This window comes from Lithobates pipiens, unplaced genomic scaffold (assembly GCF_037356315.1).
Source record: "Lithobates pipiens isolate NorthernLeopardFrog02 unplaced genomic scaffold, aLitPip1_a1.2 Scaffold_18, whole genome shotgun sequence".
NCBI classification, from domain to species: Eukaryota; Metazoa; Chordata; class Amphibia; order Anura; family Ranidae; genus Lithobates; species Lithobates pipiens.
Genome location: NW_027507758.1, coordinates 589,522,193 through 589,548,184, shown reverse-complemented (window position 1 = coordinate 589,548,184; position 25,992 = coordinate 589,522,193). Strand labels below are relative to the sequence as shown.

The 25,992-nt window shown below is 44.2% G+C and overlaps 1 long non-coding RNA gene across 2 annotated transcripts; it reads left to right on the top strand.

Moving 5' to 3' along the window:
- The first annotated feature begins 824 nt into the window (after window positions 1-824).
- LOC143989138 (uncharacterized) lies at window positions 825-25,992 on the top strand. 2 transcript variants are annotated; one of them, XR_013276993.1, is made up of 6 exons: window positions 825-984; window positions 8,406-8,515; window positions 9,917-10,020; window positions 11,602-11,865; window positions 12,417-12,495; window positions 25,774-25,992. It is a non-coding gene; the product is annotated as an uncharacterized LOC143989138 (long non-coding RNA). The 2 variants fall into 2 exon arrangements; XR_013276992.1 differs by lacking the exon at window positions 11,602-11,865.

The following is a 25,992-nucleotide window of genomic DNA, read 5'->3' as shown; positions in this document are numbered from 1 at the left end:
CCCCCCCCCTCCCCCACACCTCTGTGCCACCTGAGTGCACTGCACCCGTCCTAGGATCGGCCCTATGTGTGTGTGTGTGTGTGATATATATATATATATATATATATATACATACATACACACACACACACACATATACACACAGTGGAGGGACCTCATAGAACACCAATATATATATATATATATATATATATAACTATAAATATATATTTATATATATATACACAAATATATATATATATATATATATATATATATATATATATATACACACAGAGAGGGGATGGACCTCATAGAACAACAATATAAATTGTTTAAGTCTGGCCTTTTCTCTTTTTTTTGCAGCGTTTCCCTTCCATGTGATCCTGAACAGCAGTGACTGAGCCGCACCTAAAGGCAAGAGATGTTTCCCGACCGAGAGTCAGGCAAAGACTGAGCGCTCCGCCTCTGCTGACTCTATTTATAGGCGGGCCTTGTGACGTCACGCGTAACGGTCCGCTTGGTAGTGGCTGGTCACGTGTCTGTACCTACTACTGCACGTGATTGTAGGAACTCCGTTAAGCGGGCAGGACTTGTGACGTCACGCGTAACGGTCCGCTTGGTAGTGGCTGGTCACGTGTCTGTAGCTACTCCGACACGTGATTGTAGCTATTCCGTCACGCGATCGTAGCCAATCCGTAGTGACGTGCCTGATTTCCCTTCATTTATTCCCGCCATTTTTACTATTTATTTTCTATTCATTATCTAGTCTGAATATTGTTTTTTTATTATTTATTCCTACTCATAATCAATAAGCTATTACTATTTAATATGTTTTCCTATTTGCTAATGAGTTAGTTGCCTCCGTCTACGGTAAAATGTCTCCTGTACTGCGGACATGGAGGATCAGCCAATGAAATCCCGGCAGTGCGGGACGTCACGTGATCGCGCCGTTCAGTCCCCGCCCCCCTAAAGCTGAAGTCACCATGGAGATGCTGTCACAACGTGAGTGTGGGGTGACCGGTGCCCGTTGTGTGTATGTTGTATGGAGGGACTCCTCTGTAGTGCGGTTATTATGATGGAGATAATGAGCTGTCCCTGTGTGGAGCGCTCTGACCTGTGTCCTTGGAATCATGGAGAGACTTCTGTGTTCTGAGATATATATATATATATATATATATATAATGGTGTCCTATGAGGTCCCTCCACCCTGATTGATTTATGTATATATCTCATAAAACACCATAGCCCCCCCCCCGTTATTTATAATGGTGTGTGTATATATATATATATATATATATATATATCTACACACACACTGTATCTAACAAAAAATGGGTATACCTACAATACATGTATAGAGCCACAATAGGTCCTTTTATACTCCTACATACATGTATAGTGCTATGACAGGTCCTCTTTATACTCTTATATACACGTATAGAGCCATGACCGGTCCTTTTACACTCCTATATACACGTATAGAGCCATGACCGGTCTTTTTACAGTCCTATATACATGTATAGAGCTACAACAGGTCCTTTTACAGTCCTATATACATATATAAAGCCACGACAGGTCCTCTTTATACTCCTATATACATGTATAGAGCCATGACCGGTCCTTTTACAGTCCTATATACATGTATAGAGCTACAACAGGTCCTCTTTATACTCTTATGTTCATGTACAGAGCCATGACAGGTCCTTTTATACTCCAGTATACATTTATAGAGCCATGACCAGTCCTTTTACAGTCCTATATACATGTATAGAGTCATCACTGGTTCTCTTTATACTCTTATATACATGTATAGAGACATGACCGGCCCTTTTATTCTTATTTATACATGTATAGAGCCATGACAGGTCCTTTTAAACTCCTATATACATGTATAGAGCCATGACAGGTCCTTTTAAACTCCTATATACATGTATAGAGCCATGACCGGTCCTTTTTACAGTCCTATATACATGTATAGAGCCATCACCGGTTCTCTTTATACTCTTATATACATGTATAGAGACATGACCGGCCCTTTTATTCTTATATATACATGTATAGAGCCATGACAGGTCCTTTTACAGTCCTATATACATGTATAGAGCCATGACAGGTCCTTTTACAGTCCTATATACATGTATAGAGTCACGACAGGTCCTCTTTGTACTCTTATATACATGTATAGAGACATGACTGGTCCTTTTATTCTTATATATACATGTATAGAGCCATGACAGGTCCTTTTAAACTCCTATATACATGTATAGAGCCATGACCGGTCCTTTTTACAGTCCTATATACATGTATAGAGCCATCACCGGTTCTCTTTATACTCTTATATACATGTATAGAGACATGACCGGCCCTTTTATTCTTATATATACATGTATAGAGCCATGACAGGTCCTTTTACAGTCCTATATACATGTATAGAGTCACGACAGGTCCTCTTTGTACTCTTATATACATGTATAGAGACATGACTGGTCCTTTTATTCTTATATATACATGTATAGAGCCATGACAGGTCCTTTTAAACTCCTATATACATGTATAGAGCCATGACAGGTCCTTTTAAACTCCTATATACATGTATAGAGCCATGACCGGTCCTTTTACAGTCCTATATACATGTATAGAGCTACAGCAGGTCCTCTTTATACTCTTATATTTATGTATAGAGCCATGACAGGTCCTTTTATACTCCCGTATACATGTATAGAGCCATGGCCAGTCATTTTACAGTCCTATATACATATAGAGCCATGACCGGTCCTTTTACAGTCCTATATACATGTGTAGAGCCATGACCGGTTCTCTTTATACTCTTATATACATGTATAGAGACATGACCGGTCCTTTTATTCTTATATATACATGTATAGAGCCATGACAGGTCCTTTTACAGTCCTATATATACATGTATAGAGTCACGACAGGTCCTCTTTATACTCTTATATACATGTATAGAGCCATGACGGGTCCTTTTATACTCCTATATGCATGTATAGAGCCATGACCGGTCCTTTTATACTCTTGTATACATGTATAGAGCCATGACCAGTCCTTTTACAGTCCTATATACACATATAGAGCCATAACCGTTCCTTTTACAGTCCTATATACATGTATAGAGCTACAACAGGTCCTTTTACAGTCCTATATACACATATAGAGCCATGACCAGTCCTTTTACAGTCCTATATACACATATAGAGCCATGACCGTTCCTTTTACAGTCCTATATACACGTATAGAGCTACGACAGGTCCTTTTACAGTCCTATATACATGTATAGAGCCACAACAGGTCCTCTTTATGTTCTTATATACATGTATAGAGACATGACTGGTCCTTTTATTCTTCTATATACTTGTATAGAGCCACGACAGGTCCTCTTTATATTCCTACATACATGTATAGAGCCACGATAGGTCCTTTTACAGTCCTATATACATGTATAGAGCCACGACCGGTCCTCTTTATACTCTTATATACATGTATAGAGCCATGACAAGGTCCTCTTTATATACTCTTACATACATGTATAGAGCCATGACAGGTCCTTTTACAGTCATATATACATGTATAGAGCCATGACCAGTCTTTTTATACTCCTGTATACATGTATAGAGCCATGACAGGTCCTCTTTATATTTCTATATACATGTATAGAGCCATAACAGGTCCTCTTTATACTTCTATATACAGTATCTCACAAAAGTGAGTACACCCCTCGCATTTTTGTAAATATTTTATTACATCTTTCCATGTGACAACACTGAAGAAATGACACTTTGCTACGATGTAAAGTAGTGAGTGTACAACTTGTATAATAGTGTAACTTTGCTGTCCCCTCAAAATAACTCAACACACGCCCATTAATGTCTAAACCGCTGGCAACAAAAGTGAGTACACCCCTAAGTGAAAATGTCTAAATTGGGCCCAATTAGCCATTTTCCTTCCCCAGTGTCATGTGACTGTTTAGTGTTACAAGGTCTAGGTGAGGGAGAACGACATTGATCCGATTGAACCAATCTGTCATATATCGTCCAACCTCGGCGGTAGGAAGGTAAAGGAGGAAACTGGAATTTCTGTAGATCATACAGGATAGACCAGTGTTTGTTTTTTTATTATGTTCTAAAGCATGAATAAACAAATTACAATGATAAATAAAAACATTCTCTATCATGTCCATAAATTCATTGGTGTATTTTATAAATTTTTATTTTTTTTTACTAGTAATGGTAATCTGTGTTTTTTTATTTTTATTTTTTATCGGGACTGCGACATTATAGCGGACAGATCGGACACTTTTGACACATTTTTGGGACCATTGACATTTCTACAGCGATCAGTGCTATAAAAATGCATTGATTACTGCGTAAATGTCACTGGCAGGGAAGGGGTTAACACTAGGGGTGATCAAGGGGTTAACTGTGTTCCCTTGTGTGTGTTCTAACTGTAGGGGGGATGGGACTGACTAGAGGAGATGACAGATCATTGTTCCTAGCTAGTAGGAACACATCATCTGTCTCTCCTCACAGAACAGGGATTTGTGTGTTTATACACACACACACACACACACCTGTTCTACATAATCTGTCTCTCCTCACAGAACAGGGATTTGTGTGTTTATACACACACACACACACACACACACACCTGTTCTACATAATCTGTCTCTCCTCACAGAACAGGGATTTTTGTGTTTATACACACATACACACACACATCTGTTCTTACTCTCGTGCCTGCGATCGCACGTATATTAGTAAAACCTTGGATTGCGAGCATAATTTGTTCCGGAAGCATGCTTGTAATCCAAAGCACTTGTATATCAAAGTGAAATTCCCCAAAAGAAATAATGGAAGCTCAGATGATTCGTTCCACAACCATTTATTCATAAGACCTTCAGTTTATAGTCCATATAAAAAGATTATAGCAATGTGACCAGGTTGTGTATCAATAAAATGTCCATCCATAAATGGAAGAGTCCGCAAGGGGATTAGAAGAAAAATCCAGTAGGAGCTACAGAGCATAAAAGAGAATAGAGTCGCCTCTACGGCCGCCTACACACGGGCGGATTGTCTGCCCAACTAAGTTCGTCAGACAATCCGACAGACAGTCCGTTCAACTTTTGAATGAACGGACTTGACCACACACGATGAACAGACAGTCCGCTGAAAGCTTGCGCGATGACGTGTACAGAACGTACGACGGGAGTAGAAATACGACGTCCAATACACTGCAATGCAACCTTCGGCGTGTAAATCCTTTCTGAGCATGCTCCATACTTAGTCCGTCCAACTTGCCTACTCACGAGCGGACTGTCCGCTGAAACCAAGTTTGGACGGACAAAATTACGGAAATTCCGAAAGACTAAGTCCGTCAGACTGTCCGCTGAAACAGTCCGCTGAAGCCCACACACGAGCGGATTGTCCGCTGAAACGCGGTTCAGCGGACTAAGTTGGGCAGACAATCCGCCCGTGTGTACGCGGCCTACGTGTAGCAATATGGTTACATGTAACCACTTGCCGACTGGCTCACGCTGATATACGTCAGCAAAGTGGCACGGGTGCGGAAAACGATGTACCCGTACATTGCTGCGTCATCGGCGGTTAGCGTGCGTGCCACGGGAGCGTACCCACCTGTGGCCCACAATCGTGACACGGAGAGGCAGAATGGGGAGATGCCTATGTAAACAAGGCATTTCCCTGTTCTGCCTAGTAACATGACAGAGATCTACTGCTCCCAGTGATCGGAAACGGTGATCTCTGTCATGTTCTAGTGAGCCCATCCTCCCTACAGTTAGAACACGCTGAGAGAACACACTTAACCCCTCGTTCGCCCCCTAGTGTTTAACTCCTTCCCTGCCAGTGACATTTACACAGTAATCAATGCATTTTTATAGCTTTGATCACTGTATAAATGCCAATAGTCCCAAAATAGTGTTAAAAGTGTCAGATCTGTCTGCTATAATGTTGCATTCATGATAAACTCAGATCACCGCCATTAATAATAAAAAAATAATAAAAATGCCATAAATCTATCCCCTATTTTATAGACGCGATAACTTTTGCGCAAACCAACCAATATATACTCGTATTGTGATATTTTTTGGGGGGGGGAAATGTAGAAGAATACATATCGGCCTAAACTGAGGAAGAATTTATTTATTTTATTTTTTTATTTTTGGGGGGATATTTATTATAGCAAAAAGTAATAAAAAAAATAAAAAAAAAAGCTTTTTTTTTTCAAAATGTGTTCAAAATTAGTTTATAGAGCAAATAATAAAAACCGCAGTGGCGATCAAATACCACCAAAAAAAATCTCTCTTTCTTGGAAAAAAAAAGGACATCAATTTTGTTCAGGTACAACATCGCACAACCGCTCAATTGTCAGTTAAAACGACGCAGTGCCGTATTGCAAAAAAGGGCTTGTCAGGAAGGGGGGTAAATCCTTCCGGGGCTGAAGTGGTTAATAAAGGTACAATATTTAGCAACTCGCATGGTTAATGAAAAACTAATGAATTTACTGGCGCAAAAGGTTTCAACAGATTATGTGTTAGTTTGCTGCAATCAGGTATAAATGTCACTATATAAGTGGACAAATTTAACATAAAATGTGCATATAATATGGATTGCGCCAACTACCACCACAACTATTTAGTGTCATATATCACTTACACAATATTTTGTACAAAACCACATAAAGTGCCGTGCCTTCATTAAGGTCCTCACTTTGCTCTCATACCCCTATATAGAGTGCAATTAATATAAACATTGTGGAAGAAAAATCCAAACATAAAGAATATGTATCCTTATATAAATAAAAAATATAATAAAAATAAAAAAATAGAGCGAACAATTTCAGTGTCACATGAATGTCCCAAGTGAGTGATCACTCCAGTGTAACTAAATTCCTCCTATTTAAAGTGCTTCTTCTATTTATATATTTTTATGTTATTTATTTTATTTTTATATTATTTATATTTTCTCTTTATTGAAGAAGCACTTTAAATAGGAGGAATTTAGTGACACTGGAGTGATCACTCACTTGGGACATTCATGTGGCACTGAAATAGTTCGGTCTATTTTTTTTATTTTTATTATATTTTTTATTTATATAATGATACATATTCTTTGTTTGGATTTCTCATCCTCGTTGTTTATATTAATTGCACTCTATATAGGGGTATGAGAGCAAAGTGAGGAACTTAAAGGGGAGGGCCACCCTGAAAAAAAAAGACATTAAAAATTAGAAAAAAATCTAAAAAAAAAAAAATGAAAAAAAAATTTTTTTTTTACTTACCAGAAATGCCTGTTGCTAGGCACTTAATCCTAATCTGCCTCTTCCTCCTCCACGGAGATCTTTCTTCTCTCCTCGTCGCGTTGTCTTCTGGGTAATGGGTCGCGCTGTGTTCTGGGAACTGTGTGTCCCAGAACACAGCGCGTCCCATTCACAAAGCGCTGCGCGACTCGCGCATGTGCAGTAGTTAACCGGCAGTGAAGCCGCAAGGCTCCACTGCCTGTTTTCCTTAGCCTGTCCGAGAGCCGAGGGACGGGTCGGCCTCGGGCGGCCGACATCGCGGGCGCCCTGGACAGGTAAGTCGGCTTATTAAGTCAGTGTTTGCAGCTGCTGATTTTAAATTTTTTTTTTTTTTTTAAACGGCCCTCCTCTTTAATTAAGGCACGACACTTTATGTGGTTTTGCACAAAATATTGTGGAAGTGATATATGACACTAAATAGTTGTGGTGGTAGTTGGCGCAATCCATATTATATGCACATTTCACATGGTTGATGATTGAAGGAGGCACATCTAAGTATGCAGTCATCTGGGGTAAAGCTGTCCACATAGACCGCCTTCCGCATCACCGGCTCTCACCGATGTCAGTCAGCAATCGTGACCGGGAAGACTACCCTGCGATGGGGCGATCTGAAAGCGAGGCTGGAAGCTCTCGTGGAGCTCAGGGTAGAAGTTGTTGGCCGTGCGGAGGATGGTCTATGTGAACGGCTTTACCCCCGATGCCTACATACTTAGATGTGCCTGTTCTATTCATCAACCATGTGAGTTGCTAAATGTTGTACCTTCATTAAATGTAACCATATTGCTACACTTAGAGGCGCCTCTGTTTTGTTTTATACCCAGTAGTGACCTGACGCTACTTGTATATCAAGACATCGCTTGTAGATCAAGTCACAATTTGTTTAAAAAATGTTCTTGTCTTGCAAAACACTCTCAAACCAAGGTTTGTGTGTGTAATATATATATATATATATATATATATATATATATATATATATATATATATATATATATATATATATATATATATAAAATAATAATAATAATAAATTATATAATATAAAATCTCTATAATACACACATAGTGTCTGATAGTCTTAGTTCTCTCTCCAGCCCGCAGGAAGCAGAAATGGTCGGTGGACCCCAGGAACAGCGCCTGGACCAAGGACGACTCCAAGTTCGGGCAAAAGATGCTGGAGAAGATGGGTTGGTCCAAGGGCAAGGTGAGCGCAATATGTCAGAGGAGGCCAGATATCAAGCGTAAACTTCACCCCCCCCCCCCAATTATCCCTTTCATAGAGTTGAGATCTGTCTCTAGTCCAGCCTATTTGTTTTAAATAGCGCAGCAAAAGGTTTTCTTACTGTTGACCCCCATGTGGGACATTTCTTCTCAGTTCCTGTTTGAAGGGTGTATGTCAGAATAATGATGTGATTGCGATGCTCCTGAAAAAGGACCCAGGCTGCATTTAGAACCTTTCTTCGCTGCATGCAAAACTATATAGAAAGGTACCACGGCAGATAGGATTTGTAGAGGACGCCAACAGTCCCCCCCCTCCTTCTGCACCCATCGCCCCCCCCTCCTTCTGCGCCCATCGCCCACCCCTGTCCTTCTGTGCCCATCGCCCCCCCCCTGTCCTCCTGCGCCCATTACCCCCCCCCCACTGTCCTTCTGCACCCATCACCCCCCCACTGTCCTTCTGCACCCATCGCCCCCCCCTGTCCTTCTGCGCCCATCGCGCCCCCCTGTCCTACTGCGCCCATCTCCCCCCCTGTCCTTCTGCGCCCATCCCCCCCCCCCCCTCCCGCGCCCATCGCCCCTCCCCCTGTCCTTCTGCGGCCATCGGCCTACCCGTCTTCCCCTCTGCGGCCATCGGCCTACCCGTCCTCCCCTCTGCGGCCATCGGCCTACCCGTCCTCCCCTCTGCGGCCATCGGCCTACCCGTCCTCCCCTCTGCGGCCATCGGCCTACCCGTCTTCCCCTCTGCGGCCATCGGCCTACCCGTCCTCCCCTCTGCGGCCCTCGGCCTACCCGTCCTCCCCTCTGCGCCCATCGGCCCACCCCGTCCCCTCTGCGCCCATCCGTCCCCCCGTCCCCTCTGCGCCCATCCGTCCCCCCGTCCCCTCTGCGCCCATCCGTCCCCCCATCCCCTCTCTGCCCATCGGTCCCCCCATCCCCTCTGTGCCCATCGATCCCCGGAAGTTGTTACCATGCTCTGCAGGCCTCAGTGCACTAATTAAGGACTTGCACATTTTTGTTATTCTATCAGTGTTGGTGCATTTACTAAAATTTTGCAAAAGGCGGCCTATGCCTTTTAAATTTAGAGGAGAAGGATTAGAAGTTACATCTGTGCCACAAAATAATGTATTTTGAATTGCACCATGGGGGGGTACACTGTGCAGATATGTTCCGGGAAGAGAAGGGAGGGGTGACCCCCATAGGGGAATTGTAGACACAGGTGGTAACATCTCTGGCCAGGCCGGCTGTATTATTCTGGAATACTCTAGAACTGATGATTTTACAGTCGGCTGGTGTCACTCCGGCTGTTTCCAATGACAGGATTCCTTTTGGGGTGCAGCCGTTGTCTTATCATGTGATGATTTTTTTTAACCAATGCTTTAACCAGTTCTATTCAAGGGTCTCGGGGCTCAGGAATAAGGATCCACGGAGCACATCAAAGTTCAAGTGAAGAACAACACTCTGGGCCTTGGAGCTTGCAACAATTATGAGGTAATGAAGAAGTTTTGTACCAGACAAGAGCATTGGTGTCCTATAACAACAGCTAATAGTAGGTATAGAGGGCCTCATCTTGGGTGCCTAATAGATACAAAGGGCTACATATAACATTCAGCGTAGACATTGTACAGGAGATGGTCGGGGACTGCCAACATGATACAGGAGATGGTCAAAGAAAAAGGAGATAAGACTGCAGAGGCTCCTGGGTCAGAGGATGGGCACCAGGTCTCTAGGGGCCTTTACACAGCACTCTAATCAGTTGCTTTTGATGGTCATCCAGCAAGGATCCTATAGGGAGAACACTGCAGAGCCCCCCTCACAATCCTCCCTAGTGGCTCCTCTGTGAGCCTAGTATCGCTGCGGAGAATCGAGAACGTTGCTATGCTGAATAAACCTGGAAGTCCTCTGAGTATTTCTGGGTTTGTGTTTTGTGTACCTTTTATACCTACTGTCTATAGGAAGCAGAGGAGGCATTGCCGACCAACGTTCTTGATTCCTTGCAGCCATGCTAGGCTCATAGAGGAGCCACTAGGGAGGATGTGAGGGGGCTCTGCAGTGTTCTCCCTATAGAATCCTTGCTGGGTCACTATCAAAAGCATCTGATTAGAGTGCCATGTAAAGGCCCCTAGGGACCTGGTGCCCATCCCCTGGCCCAGGAGCCTCTGCAGTCTCTTATCTCCTTTTTCTTGTCTGCAGTATCTGATCGTCTCCTGTAGCGTGTCTGCAGTCTCTGACCATCTCCTGTACCGTGTCTGCAGTCTTTGACCATCTCCTGTACCGTGTCTGCAGTCTCTGACCATCTCCTGTACCGTGTCTGCGGTCTCTGACCATCTCCTGTACCGTGTCTGCAGTCTCTGACCTTCTTCTGTACCGTGTCTGCAGTCTCTGACCATCTTCTGTACCGTGTCTGCAGTCTCTGACCATCTCCTGTACCGTGTCTGCAGTCTCTGACCATCTCCTGTACCGTGTCTGCAGTCTCTGACCATCTCCTGTACCGTGTCTGCAGTCTCTGACCATCTCCTGGTCTGTGTCTGCGGTCTCTGACCATCTCCTGGTCCGTGTCTGCAGTCTCTGACCTTCTTCTGTACCGTGTCTGCAGTCTCTGACCATCTCCTGCATCATGTCTGCAGTCTCCGACCATCTCCTGCATCATGTCTGCAGTCTCCGACCATCTCCTGCATCATGTCTGCAGTCCCTGACCATCTCCTGTATCATGTCTGCAAATGCTTTGTCAACACTTGCTGCTCTTATACAAACTGAAGCCCCGTGAAAGCCAGGCCATAGAGTTTAATGCTTCTAAAATATGGGTACGGGACTAATTTAAAATCCAATACACTGCAGATGTAAATGAGCCCTCTTGGGCTTGTTCCCAAGTGCTACCAGAGGGACGGGGGTTAAAACCAGGCGTTTAAGTACCAGTTTTTCCACCCTGGTACTCAACTTGTACTCAAGTACTTAGGAACAAGCCCAAGAGGGCTCATTTCCATGTTGCCTCTTAACTGCTTGTCAAGCATTTTCTTTTTTTAAATTGATCCACCCCAGACTTCCCCTCCCATCTTTCGCCGGCGTTTCTAGGCCTTACTGTTTCCACCGGTTCTCCTTGCTGGAGAGGAAGCTGTACCAGAGGATCTGCAGTTCAAGGATTTCCCTGCTTCCAAACCTGGTAGCCTCAGGAAATTTGAAGTGAGATTTGGTGATGTCACTACAGTACTGCTAACTGTTCTCCTTGCTGGAGGGGGAAGCTAAAGCAGGGTGCAGTCCTGACACAAGGAAGCAAAGCCTTTCTCCTCTACCAAGATGGCTGCCTCCGCACAGAGACACAGTATAGAACATGGCATGGTAAGTCAGTAGTGGGAAGAAGTACATCTATAGGGAGACCACAGGCAACACTGGTGACTAGTATTTCACCCTCTACTTGCTTTTTGTGCAGTTTCCATCTCTGAACCTCTTAGAAGTGTGTGTGTGTGTGCAGGTTTTTTTTTTGCTGGGTCCAAAGTTACATCTTAAAGGGCCTCCAACCTCTTTTACTCACCTGACTTTCTCACCGCGCCTTCCTCCTTCACAGCAGTTGACACTAGGTATGGGGGAGCCTGTGACCACCTCTCCTCTGTCTGTGCTCAGGCCTAATAACCACTTTATAGGGTCCAGCACTGTCACATGACCAAGAGAGTGACATCTTCTTTCCCCTGGTTCCCCAAGACCGATAATTTCATCACTGGCTGCATTGGAGGTAGGAGCTGTAAAGGAGTCCATATAAGGGGAGTATAGGTGGGTCATTAGGGGCCCTTTGCAGATACGCTGTTCCTCTTTTCTCATGGTCAATATGTCTGTGTCCATTTTTTAAATGCTTTTTAATCAGAATCCCTTTTATTTGTTTTTTTTTATTTCAGGATAAATGGATCCCCCATCAAGACGATTTCAACCACCTTCTGCCCGAACTGAACTTTTGCCATGGCACAGCAAGCTCTGGTAAGATCCGTGCATGCAGAATTTGGACATATTATTGTCATCATAGTGCACTGATTGTCCACTGATTTCCTTAAATGCCACCTTTTTGCACCATGTTACACCCGTATTTAGGATGTAACATGGTGAAATGTGCTGTACAGATGATGACCCCTGGTTTGAATGGGTGTAGAGGTGCACTTGATATGGACGGTCGTCACAGTTGGGGTTGCTCTTACATTTTTTTATTGAAGTTTGTGGTTCAAGTGATCAGTAGAGCCAGTGTGCTTCAGGGGTGATGCCTCCCACATTGTTAGGGCTGTGATGGTTGATGTGGTCGAGATTGGCCTTGGACCCAGGGGTCAAATAAGAATGGAGCCTTTTAGGTGCTGTAAAATGATGGAGGACTGTATTTGACCTTCAAGTCCAGACCCGTTCCAACCATCACAGCCCTGATAAAGGGGGAGGCAATTCCCCCGAAACACGTCGGCTACTGTCATCACTTGTGAACCGTGAATTTCAATAAAAAAATTTAAAAGCAACCTCAAGTGTGATGATCTTCCATACCAAATACACCTCTACACCCATCCGAATCTATCTTGCTTGGCACTTTTCCATCTCTACCAGAGAGGTAGCAGCTGAAACGCCAATGATGATCACCCACATCTTGCCTTCAACCACCATGTATCTCTGTGATGGAACAGACAACAAAGGTCCTGTGCGCCGCACATCACCGCAAGACCCTGTGAATGTGTTAAATTACAGCCTCGGCCAAGCCACTCCCCCAATACACACACAAACACACCCCTGTGACCAGACTATAGCAAATAAGTTACTTATCCAAACACAATCCTTTAACCAGTTGTGGACCCTGGATTCTGTACATACGCTAAAACTTTATCAACATGTACAGGGTGTGTAGTCCCTTCTCCCACTAGCTGGAGATTCCCAGCTGTCATAATGACAGCTGCTGCGTAAATATAGAAGCTGCTGCTGTCAAAATAAATAAAGGATCCCATGGCACAGTGTTTATAAACGTTGTTACTTTTGTATCTAATCTCATTCATCTGCAGATCAAAGGGATGAACCTCTATCTTTTATATGTTATCAGTTAAAGTAACCTGACAAGTTAGAAAAAAAAAATATATGTTCTAATATAACCCCTTTAAAGTGGTTGTAAACCCTTACAAACCACTTTGACCTACAGGTAAGCCTAGATTAAGGCAGGGGCACTGAGCGTGGCATTCTCAATAACGAAGATGCCGCGCGTCTCGGCTCCCGTGCGCATGCGCGGGAGTGACCTCATCGCGGCTTTGGCTAATGACAGCGGCGGAGCTGCGAGACCCCACCAAGAAGATGGATGCGGCGGACTACAGGGGACAGCAGTGACTTCGCTGGCTCCTGTGTCAGGTAAGTGACACATAATGGACTACTATGTGATGCATAGTAGTCCATTATGCTTTGCCTTTGCAGGGAATGAAAGAGGAAGTAAACCCATAATTGTAAAATATCTGATGTGGCCCTTCCACTGAAAAAGTTTGGAGACCCTTGCGTTTTTTTTTTTTTTTTATATATAATGGAAACAATATCACCATTCCAGAAAGCAAATGACAAATCGTATCCATTACAATTCAAACAATGCAGTGTATTCGTAGGGCCCACATATTGTGCTCCTAAGTACACATCTATTCTTTAATACAATCGGCATAGAGAACATTATGTTTGACTCATGCCGCTTTCGTCGGCAGGCAACACTATTCCTCCTTTAAGGCATCTTCCCCCGCTCCGGTTTGAGAACCTGTCAAAATGAGCATTTTGACAGGTACCTGCTTATACTTCCGTACTAACCGCCTAGGCCAGTGATGGCGAATCCTTGGCACTCCCAGATGTTTTGGAACTACATTTCCCGTGATGCTCCACTACACTGCAGAGTGCAAGAGCATCATGGAAAATGTAGTTCCAAAACATCTGGGGTGCCAAGGATTCGCCATCACTGGCCTAGGCGGTCAGAGCGGAAGTTCTCTCTGAAAATTTTATTTTTTCTTGGCTTATGTCAGAAATATTTTTAAATGAGTAATTTTTCTCCTCCACTGATATGCGCTGATGCGGCCGCAATGATGGGCTAACACTGAAGAGGCACTAATATGCAGCACTGAAGGGTGGGACTGATGGGCAGCACTTATGGGCAATGATAAGTGGCACTAGTGGGCACTGAAAGGCAGCACTGATTGGCCTCACTGATGGGCACTGTTGGGGCTTTACTGTAATCATGTCCCTGATGATGTATACAGGTCTCCCCTGTGAGGAGCTGCCGCTGATTGGCTCTCCTCTCCTCCCTCTGTCAGTGTGAGGCTAGGAGAGTCGATAAACAGTATCTCCTTGTTTACATTTTATCAGCTGTGATTGTACACCACTGCTGATCACATGGGAAAAGAGCCACGGCTCTTTACCGAGATCAGGGTCACCCTGTGTCCCCAGGGATTGCCGCGTTGCGTACCAAGACTGGGTGCCGTCATATGAAGGTGTCCCAGAGCTGCTCCACTCTGCCATTTATTTGTCTATACGGCGGGCGGGAGGCAATTCAAGAACCTAACCTGGCCCAAACTGGAAAAAGCAAAGAGAGAAGCTAGGAAGATGCATAGAAAAGAGAGAGAAAAAAGGGTTGGGGGAGTATTATGGGAGCATCCTGATCAATCGCACCCCTGGCCCCCCTGCCCACCCTGAGGGAGGTCTGTTATAGCTGCAAAGAGCGGGCCAACTCAATATAGAACCCTACAGTCTAATGCTCTGTACACGCGATAGGATTTTCCAAAGGAAAATGTTCGATGGGGGCTTGTTGTCGGAAATTCCGACCGTGTGTAAGCTCCATCACACATTTTCCATCGGAATTTTCATCACACAAAATGTGAGACCTGGATCTCAAATTTTCCAACAACAAAATCCGTTGTCAGAAATCTTGACGCACAAAGTTCCACGCACGCTCGGAATCATCAGAAGAGCCGCACTGGCTATTGAACTTCATTTTTCTCGGCTCGTCGTACGTGTTGTACGTCACCGCGTTCTTGACGTTCGTAATTTCCGACGAACTTTGTGCGACCGTGTGTATGCAAGACAAGTTTGAGCCAACATCCGTCGGAAAAAAAAAAATCCATGGATTTTGTTGTTGGAATGTCCGATCAATGTCCGATCGTGTGTACGGGGCATTAGACGCCTTTTAAAGTTCATGTGCGTGTAAAGGCAGGCGTCGCAATACTTTTGACAATATTGTGTATCTCCAGTAGACAGGTTCTCTTGAACCGACAAAGCTCCCACTACATCTGTAAACAGACATGTTGTTGTGACGGGGAACATGCAAATTCTTGTCGGCTATTCCGATTCTTCTGGGCAATGCGCAGTTATTAAAGGCAGAAATTTTCTGATGAGAAGTTTCACACCTGGAGATACGCTCAGGTGTTGGAGAGATTTTCATTTCTTAGATCTCTTGATTAGTCCTCTTTGAAGTGAATTCCTTTTCATTCATCCATTTATTGTTTTGCTTCTACGTGCTTCACACAAAGTCCCACCCTCCGCGCAAACGAACCCCCTTTTTCTTTCTCGATGTAAATGGCATGGATATTCATGACCTTACCATGTCCTGATGTCATATAAAGTCCCTAGGGATGGAAATAGATGACCTTACCAGGTCCTGATGTCATATAAAGTCCCTAGGGATGGAAATAGATGACCTTACCAGGTCCTGATGTCATATAATGTCCCTAGGGATGGAAATAGATGACCTTACCAGGTCCTGATGTCCTATAAACTCCCTAGGGATGAAAATAGATGACCTTACCAGGTCCTGATGTCCTATAAACTCCCTAGGGATGGAAATAGATGACCTTACCAGGTCCTGATGTCCTATAAAGTCGCTAGGGATGGAAATAGATTACCTTACCAGGTCCTGATGTCATATAAAGTCCCTAGGGATGGAAATAGATGACCTTACCAGGTCCTGATGTCCTATAAAGTCTCTAGGGATGGAAATAGATGACCTTACCAGGTCCTGATGTCCTATAAAGTCCCTAGGGATGGAAATAGATGACCTTACCAGGTCCTGATGTGCTATAAACTCCCTAGGGATGGAAATAGATGACCTTACCAGGTCCTGATGTCCTATAAAGTCCCTAGGGATGGAAATAGATTACCTTACCAGGTCCTGATGTCCTATAAAGTCCCTAGGGATGGAAATAGATGACCTTACCAGGTCCTGATGTCCTATAAACTCCCTAGGGATGGAAATAGATGACCTTACCAGGTCCTGATGTCCTATAAACTCCCTAGGGATGGAAATAGATGACCTTACCAGGTCCTGATGTCCTATAAAGTCTCTAGGGATGGAAATAGATGACCTTACCAGGTCCTGATGTCCTATAAAGTCCCTAGGGATGGAAATAGATGACCTTACCAGGTCCTGATGTGCTATAAACTCCCTAGGGATGGAAATAGATGACCTTACCAGGTCCTGATGTCCTATAAACTCCCTAGGGATGGAAATAGATGACCTTACCAGGTCCTGATGTCATATAAAGTCCCTAGGGATGGAAATAGATGACCTTACCAGGTCCTGATGTCCTATAAACTCCCTAGGGATGGAAATAGATGACCTTACCAGGTCCTGATGTCCTATAAAGTCTCTAGGGATGGAAATAGATGACCTTACCAGGTCCTGATGTCATATAAAGTCCCTAGCGATGGAAATAGATGACCTTACCAGGTCATGGCTTCCTGAAAGTCTCTCTTTTTTCCAAAAAACGTTTTCAACGCTCTTTGAAGTGAAGGCAGAAAAATTAGGATTAAAGCAGAACAGCTCGGCACACGGTTCTAATATTATGTGTTATCTGTAGAAGGTACAATATATCTTCAGATTTTCACCCCCTCTCTGTCACAGCCATGCAAGTGACACCCCTATTTCCAGGTCCATTGGTTCAGCTTCCTGTGTCGGCTCTTCATCTCTGACACTGGACTCAAAACAGGATGTGCTTCAGGGTGTCCCCAAGGGTCCCATGCCAAAATGCTTAAAAGTGCCGCTACCTCCACAAGTCCATCAGAAGGAAATACTCCAAACACCGTATGCACATACTCAGGGGTGCCCACTATGGAGTGTAGACAAAGTGGGATTGACGATGTTTAACCACTTGCTTACTGGGCACTTAAACCCCCCTCCTGCCCAGACCAATTTTCAGCTTTCAGCGCTGATACACTTTGAATGACAATTGCACGGCCAAGCAACACTGTACCCAAATGAAATTTTTATCATTTTTTTCCCACAAATAGAGCTTTCTTTTGGTGGTATTTAATTACAACTGGGAGTTTTATTTTTTGCTAAACAAACAAAAAAAGATGCAAAATAAAATAAAAAATCATGTTTAATAGTTTGTTATAAAATTTTGCAAACAGGTCATTTTTCTCCTTCATTGAAGTGCGCTGATGAGGCGGCACTGGTGGGCACTGATAGGCTGCACTGGTGGGCACTGATAGGCTGCACTGGTGGGCACTGATAGGCTGCACTGGTGGGCACTGATAGGCATAGTTAAGACAGCACTAATAGGCGCAGATAAGGTGGCACCGATAGGCACAGATAAGGCAGTACTGATGGGCACAGATAAGGCGGCACTGATGGGCAAAGATGGGCACAGATAAGATGGCACGGATGGTTGGCACTAAGGGGCACTGATAGGTACCACTGATAGATGGGACTGATGGGCACTGATAGGTGGCACTGCTGGGCACTGATGGGGGGCACTGGTAGATGACACTGATGGGCACGGATATGTGGCACTAGGGTGCAGCACCGTTGTTGAGGCAGATTGTGGGCACTGATGTGTGGCACTGTGGGCACTGATGTGTGGCACTGATGGGTGGCACTATGGGCACTGATGGGGGGCACTTTTTAATTACTGAGGTGGCACTGGTAGGGGACAGGTGGGCACTGGTAAGCTGGTCGTGATCGGGACTGATGTCCTGATCGCGGCCGCCGGTGATCGGCTCTTTTTTTTTCCTCTTCGCACTGCCAGCGCGAGGAGGAAAAATAGCCGATTACCGGCTCCATTGTATCCCATGATCAGCTGTCATTGGCTGACAGCTGATCACGTGGTAAGGGTTGGGATCGACCCCTTGCTTTGATCCGTGATCAGGCGAGTCTCATAGACCAGGGGGGGTGCAGTCCGCTTGTGCACGGGACGACGTCAATAGACGTCGTCCCGGCAAAGGAGGTCCGCGCTGTAGACATCATTTGGCTATAGCGCGGATCTCTATTGGTTAAATAATTTGCCAATTAATAGGCTGGGAATAAGTTTAAGAGATGTTACAATCAAGAACGTAAATGTATTTTATTGGGATTTTATGTGATAGACCAACAAAAGTGGAAAATACTTGTGAAGTGGAAGGAAAATAATAAATGGTTTTCCACATTTTTTACAAATAAATGTGAAAAGTGTGGGGTGCATTTGTATGCGCCCCCCGGAGTCAATACTTCGTAGAACCACCTTTCACTGCAATTACAGCTGAAAGTCTTTTTGGGGATGTCTCTACCAGTTTTGCCCATCTAGAGAGTGACATTTTTGCCCATTCTTCTTTACAAAATAGCTCAAGCTTTGCCAGATTGGATGGAGAGCGTCTAAACAGCAATTTTGAAGTCTTGCCACAGATTCTCAATTGGATTTAAGTCTGGACTTTGACTGGGCCATTCTAACACATGAATATTCTTCAATCTAAACCATTCCATTGTAGCTCTGGCTGTATGTTTAGGGTCATTGTCCTGCTGGAAGGTGAACTTCCGCCCCAGTCTTAAGTCTTTTGCAGACTTTAACAGGTTTTCTTCTAAGATTGTCCTGTATTTGGCTCCATCCATCTTCCTATCAACTCTGGCCAGCTTCCCTGTCCCTGCTAATGAAAAGCATCCCCACAACATGATGCTGCCACCACCATGTTTCACAGTGGGGATGATGTATTCAGGGTGATGTGCAGTGTTAGTTTCCCACCACACATAGCATGCTGCTTTAAAGCAGTGTTCCAGCCAAATATATATGTTTCTAAAGTCAGCAGCTGCAAACACTGTAGCTGCTGACTTTTAATAAGGACAATCGTCTGTCCAGGAAGCCAGCGATGTCAGCCTCCTGTACTCTTCGTACTTCCAAAAAAGGTAAGTTAGAAAGTAATTTTTTTTTTTTAAATATCCAAAAACAAGGGGTGGAGAGGTAGTCTTTTGTTTAAGAGCACTTCGGGAGTCTGTCTGTATTAACCTGCTGTGTATGACTTCTTTCATGGGGGGTCATATAAATCTGGTGAATAGGCTGTGTGACCGGTGTTGGTGGCAGAAGGTCCTAGTCTCTATTGTTGGAAATATGGAAACACATGCACTTTTGTATATCGTTTGATGGGAATTGAATGGACTTTGTTCACTTATTTTTATTTAATATTATTTAATTTTGAACATTTCACTTTACAAGTTTATAAAGTTTACATAAGTATATTGTCACACACTGGAGAGATTCAGTGGTCACTGTATGTACTTGGTATTTAAAACTTTTGCACTGTCACTTTATCATTAGTAACCTGCTGGGGACACCTAGTGGCTGCAAAGTATATTGTATCCTTTTGCATTTATGATGTACATGTTTAAAGCGGAGGTCCACCCTAAAGTGGACCTTCCGCTCATTGGAATCCTCCCCCCTCCGGCGCCACAATTGGCGGGAGGGGGTGCAGGTACCTGTACAGTACAGGTATCTGCACCCACTTCCGGGATAGCTCTCTGCGGAAAGGGGCGTAGATTACGCCCCTTTCCGAAAGTCCCCCGCTGCCTGCTGGGAAACACAAAGATCCCAGAGGCAGCGGGTCCATCCTTATTGCGCAGCGCGACTCGCGCATGCGCAGTAGGGAACCGGGAAATGAAGCCGAAAGGCTCTACTTCCTGATTCCCAAACCCAAGATGGTGGCGGCAGCACCAGAGAGACGATCGAGAGATCGGCTTCGGGTGCCGACATTGCGGGCGCGCTGGACAGGTAAGTGTCACTATTTTAAAAGTCAGCAGCTGCAGTATTTGTAGCTGCTGGCTTTAAAAAAAAAAAAAAAAACGCGGACTCCCGCTTTAATTAGTGAGTAGGGTGCGCTGTTCATATTTTTTTACATATTTTTATTATTTTTACTGTATGTCTGCATCTCTGACCATCTCCTTTATCATGTCTGCAGTCTCTGACCATCTCCTTTATCATGTCTGCAGTCTCTGACCATCTCCTTTATCATGTCTGCAGTCCCTGACCATCTCCTTTATCATGTCTGCAGTCTCTGACCATCTCTTGTATCATGTCTGCAGTCTCTGACCATCTCTTGTATCATGTCTGCAGTCTCTGACCATCTCCTTTATCATGTCTACAGTTTCTGACCATCTCCTTTTATCATGTCTGCAGTCTCTGACCATATCCTGTACCATGTCTGCAGTCTCTGACCATATCTTGTACCATGTCTGCAGTCTCTGACCATCTCTTGTACCATGTCTGCGGTCTCTGACCATCTCTTGTACCATGTCTGCGGTCTCTGACCATCTCTTGTACCATGTTTGCGGTCCCTGACCATCTCTTGTACCATGTCTGCAGTCTCTGACCATCTCCTTTATCATGTCTGCAGTCTCTGACCATCTCTTGTACCATGTCTGCGGTCTCTGACCATCTCTTGTACCATGTCTGCAGTCTCTGACCATCTCTTGTACCATGTCTGCAGTCTCTGACCATCTCCTTTATCATGTCTGCAGTCTCTGACCATCTCTTGTACCATGTCTGCAGTCTCTGACCATCTCTTGTACCATGTCTGCAGTCTCTGACCATCTCCTGTAGCATGCCTGCAGTCTCTGAGGCCCCTTATATCCAATAAATTATCCATCAATGCTTTAAACCAACTTAATCCAACCTGACCCATCCACCTACTTGCCCATTCTAGCTGTTACCCATTGTATGCTTTATCTGAGCTGATCCAGGAAGAGCAGCCTACCCCATGTGGTGCTCTGATTCTCAGTGAATTCCTACTATGGAGAAGTACTGCACATGTATGGCATTTCTACATAAGCCTTAATGGAATGGCTATCAACTAGGGGCACAGCACCATGTGGCACGGGATAGGCACACCAAATGGCGTAGGAAGTATCTCTTGGACTGATTTAAGATAAGTTGAAGAAGTATATGTAGAACGGCGAAGGGACAGATAGTATTAAGTTGGTCTTCTCTAAAGTACAATTTTCCATCAATTTGTGATGCCAAAATGTCCCATATTATTAGCTCTACGCTTAGACAGGAGACAGGTCAGTCTCTGTAGAGGGCTTATAACTTGACAATGATCTGGTAGGAGAGAATATAAATAAATAGTAGCATACCTACCTAGTGGGATAGGTGGGTGTGCTTTTATTCAGTTGCATTCTGTCCTGGTAGGGTGGCACAGAAGGGAGGTACAAGGTTGAGGGAGTTCTGGCAAGGCACAAGCTGTTGCCATATTATGTGCATCCTCAGAAAGTTCATCTCTATAGGCAAACAAGTAATTCAGCTGCAGAAATTAGAAATCTGTCAATATACTGATTGGCGGTCTCTCCAACAAAGAGTGACCAATGTAATTACATGAAATAAACATCTCCAAGAGATTTATGTCATGGGCAATCATTCAATATGAATGATCCTCAGAAGTTCCAGCTTTTGTTGTTCTATCACCCATAAAGATCACTGACCTGGCTCATCATGGCCCAAGTATAGTCTCTTATTGTGACTGCATCCTCCATGTTAAAGGGGTTATAAACCTTTGCGTTTTTTTATCTTAATGCATCCTATGCAGGTGACAGGTGACCAGCCCCCCGTTTTACTTACCTGAACCCTCTAACCCGACCCGACGGGACACGCTGTCTCTCTGCCCGAGGTTCTCGGCTCTTGATTGGATAGATTTATAGCAGCGCAGCCATTGGCTCCCACTGCTGTCAATCGAATCCAGTGACGCGAGCACCGGGGGATGGGGCCAAGTCCTGCATCCAGCAATTCTCCGAGGGGGTTATTAGATGTGGGGAGGAGCTGCGAGAGCTGCCAGGGGACCCCAGAAGATGAGATTCGGGGCCACACTGTGCAAAACAAGCTGCACAGTGGAGGTAAGTATGATATGTTTGTTATTTTTATTTTTATTTTTTATTTACTGTGGCAGCACGCAGGTAAAGTCACCTGGTTGTATCCAGGATGGGAAATATGTGTGCCCTAGATTCAGGCTTTATGCAGACTTTTACAATTAGAGGGGAAGAGTTAATGAGCCCAGCTGAAGTAAGTGGGCTCATTAAGACCTCTACAAAAAACCCCAGCATGCTTAGGGAGATGCTCCATCCTGGAACCAGTTTTGTGCTGTATAGACTGGGGAGTGTGATATCTGTTCTGTGCGGTGAGTTAACGCCTGTGTGGCAAACCTCTACAACAGAGACAGGGACTGGTGCAGCACAAGGCTGCACTCAGTTGTTAGACAGGGAATCTAAGTGTGTAGTTAGAGGTCAAGCTGACCAGGATTTATTTTCATGTTTTATTTTTGTTTGGCTGTTATATGTATCACTGCATGTAGCATAAATAAACCGCATCTTTTGTTTTTGCACCTACAACGCTGTCTGCTGTGCCTGATTTTGTGTTGTGAACCCATCCAGGGGGTCACACACACCCGCTGCCGAGCTAACCCCTCACATTACCTTTACAATCACTTTAAGCAACTGTGTGCAGATTATCTGTCTAGGGTCCATTTGTTTTTTTGTGTTGCATTAACATGCATTGTATTAGGGCAGCCCATTGACAATAAGTGACCACCAATGCATCCTAGTGTGACTTGATGTGCAGGCCATATGTGGCCCTTTGCTTGCCTTTACCCGGCCCCTGGGGCCCTATTTCTCTCATTGATACGAGGCACTATTCCTCCCCCTGACACCAAGAATTGGGCATAATTCATCCCACTTACACCAAAGATTGGGCACTATTCCTTCTACTGACACCAACGACAAGGCACCATTCCTTCTATTGACACCAACAATGGGGAACGATCTCTTTCACCAATACCAACAATTTGGCGCTATTCCTTCTACTGACACCAGCAATGGGGCAGTTCCTGCCACTGACAACAATGGTGAGGCACTAGTCCTCCCACAGACACCTGTAACGGGGCACTATTCCTTCCACAGGCACCAACTATGAAGAACTTTTCTTCCAACTGACACAAATGATGGGGCACTATTCCTCCCACTGATACATACAAAAGGGGTGCTATTGCTTCCACCAACACAAATTGGGCACTATTCCTCCCACTGACATTGTTTGGGCGCTATTCCTTCTACTGACACTGACAGGGCACTTTTGCTTTTACCAACACTGATAATGGAGCACTATTCCTTCCACTGATACCAACATTTTGGCACTATTCCTTCTACTGACACCAACAACAGGACACTTTCCTTTCACCAACACTGCTGATGGAGCACTGTTCCTTCCACTGATACCCACAATGGGACAGTATTACTCCCACCAACAAAAATAATGGCGCACTATTCCTCCCAATGATACCAACGTTTGGGCACTATTCCTTCTACTGGCATCAATGATGGGACACTATTCCTCCCACTAGCACCAACATTTGGTACTAGCCCTCCCACTGACACTAACATTTTGGCATTATTGCTCCTACTGACACCAATGATGGGGCACTACTTCTTCTACTGACACCAATGATGGGGCACTACTTCTTCTACTGACACCAATGATGGGGCACTACTTCTTCTACTGACACCAATGATGGGGTACTACTACTTCTACTGACACCAATGATGGGGCACTATTTCTTCTACTAACACCAACAGTTGGGCACTATTCCTCCCACTGACATCAATGATGGGGCACTATTCCTTTTACGGTAAGTCTCTGACCCTCTCCTGTAGAATGTCTGCAGTCTCTGACCCTTTCCTGTAGAATGTCTGCTGTCTCTGACCCTTTCCTGTAGAATGTCTGCTGTCTCTGACCCTCTCCTGTAGAATGTCTGCTGTCTCTGACCCTCTCCTGTAGTATGTCTGCTGTCTCCGACCCTCTCCTGTAGTATGTCTGCTGTCTCCGACCCTCTCCTGTAGTATGTCTGCAGTCTCTGACCCTCTCCTGTAGTATGTCTGCAGTCTCTGACCCTCTCCTGTAGTATGTCTGCAGTCTCTGACCCTCTCCTGTAGTATGTCTGCAGTTTCTGACCCTCTCCTGTAGTATGTCTCCAGTTTCTGACCCTCTTCTGTAGTATGCGTATTAATGTGCCACTTTACTTGCTCAATTATTTGTGATTGCCCCACTGCTCAGTGAGTGGTAATGATGAGCAGTAGCCTGTAGCAACCAATCTGTGAACAGTAATGGTATGCTTTAATTTCTAGCAACCAATCAGTGAGCGGTAATGTTGCCTTATGAGTTTATGTGACATCTCCATCAATAGCTGTAAAATATTGTAATTATGAATATATTTAATTTAGCTTGTATCTATGTAAAGCATGTAATATTGTCTAACAGACACTTCTGTGAAGCTGACAATTTGGTGCCTAAGCTTGTGTATCAAACAATGGGACCCAAACCTCATTGTTCTACACATACTCACTTCAAAGGATCCCATGTTTGGATATGCAATGAGGGGCCATGGCCAGTCCATCATGTATACTTAATTTCCCTGAAAATATAATCTACTTACAAGGTAAAGTTTCCTGCTCAAAGTAGGGACAAGGATTTGCATTAAAGGGGGCTGACTTATGCAAAGTATAGGGATTGGAGATGTAGACAGTCCTTTCCCAAGATAAGAGAGGCCCACCAATCGGAGCCACGCCATGCCAACCAATGAGGCATCAGCCTGTAATGATATACACAGACTAGATGGGGGGAAAATGCACACTCTCTGGTGGAGCGGTCCCCCAAATGGAACCTTCAGCTGTGGGTCATAGCCTGGTAACTATTGGAACTAAATATGTTTTTCGTTTGTCTTTTCTGTCCTACTGTTTGTAGATTCATGTTTTAAGGAATATACTCTGTATTCCTTCATGTAATCCATGATGTTTACCCTTTTCCTGTACAATTTAGATAAATTGCTGCGTATTAGTCTAGGCCTACTTTACTATATACCATAGGTAAGCCAAGCTCGCCTGTATAACATTTACTCCAAGTAATGCTGTTATTCAATGCATAATAATTTGTTCCTCCCTATCCCCTGTTAAATACCCTGTGATTGAATTAATTAGAAGATTGTATTTTTTCTTAGATGTGTAAGGTCAATCCCTCCTGACGAAGCAAATTTATTCACAAAACATGTAGAGGATTACACATTGGATCTACATCTTCTGAGGCCCCACCAAATTGTGGTGTTTCTACTGTTCACAGTCTGTATTATATTGCCGTTGTATGCAATTATGTTTTATATGTGACTTGTATTAATGTGTACAAAGTTGTTTTTTCTACAATAAATTACAGATTTTTATAA